Below are 889 nucleotides of genomic sequence, written 5' to 3'. Positions count from 1 at the left end.
TGTTTCTGCCCAGGATCGAACCATGGCCCTTTTACATATAAAGAAAACGTGATAACCACTACACTACAGAAACCTCTGGTACAACGCACCCAACAGAGGGGAGCTGACCAGTGAGCTCCCTCTGTGCTGATCGGGAATGTGTTGTCTCACCTTAAACAACTTCTGTCCCACACTGAAAGTTCTCAATCCTTCTCCTCCGCTGCCCTTTACAGAAATGTCACCAATCACCCAGCCACGATGTTCACTTGCACATCCTCACAGTGGGGCCACAGAGGCTCCTACCGTCTCCCCGCGATCAGCGAACTCACCCAGTTTACAAAATTAAACCCCGAACACGTGCCTGGCAAAGGGCAGGAGAAGCCAGATAGTCTGTAAGCTCGGTCTATCACAGAAAGTATTGGTATTCATGGTGATTACAGCAATTATTAATCGTCTCACAGACGGCAATTATTTTTATGCGATGCATTGATCGAGGATTGAAACCAGGTTAGTGCGCCAGATCTTAACCCCTTGACCAGCAGGGAACAGTTACGATACATGTCGATATATTTATATATATTTATATATGAATGTCAATGGCTAGCTAACTAGACCTCGTGGTGCCCACGGTCGTGTGTCTAACATTGAGTGAGAGAAATTGTTCCACAGTGACACCTTTCATGTGTTCGACATGGTTACAAGGTGTGCACCAGAGGGCACTGCAGTGGGAGACTTGCAGCTTACCTGTCCTGGTGTGCCTGGCCGACTGTAAAAGGCAGGCCACCAGGTGTGATCCACACTCTGTGGTTATCAATAAAGGACTTAGGTCACTACAGTTCAAGCATGACACATTGTCTCGTGGAGTCATCATCAGAGCATCTGAAGGTATAACAATTGGCGACGAGATTAC

General features: G+C 47.2%; 1 non-coding gene across 1 annotated transcript; it reads right to left on the bottom strand.

Moving 5' to 3' along the window:
• On the bottom strand, window positions 1-73 carry trnai-uau (transfer RNA isoleucine (anticodon UAU)). The gene has a single exon. It is a non-coding gene; the product is annotated as a tRNA-Ile (tRNA).
• Window positions 74-889: the final 816 nt, after the last annotated feature.

This window comes from Pristiophorus japonicus, chromosome 25, assembly GCF_044704955.1.
Source record: "Pristiophorus japonicus isolate sPriJap1 chromosome 25, sPriJap1.hap1, whole genome shotgun sequence".
Taxonomy (NCBI): Eukaryota; Metazoa; Chordata; class Chondrichthyes; family Pristiophoridae; genus Pristiophorus; species Pristiophorus japonicus.
This window is presented reverse-complemented; position numbering and strand designations above follow the sequence as displayed.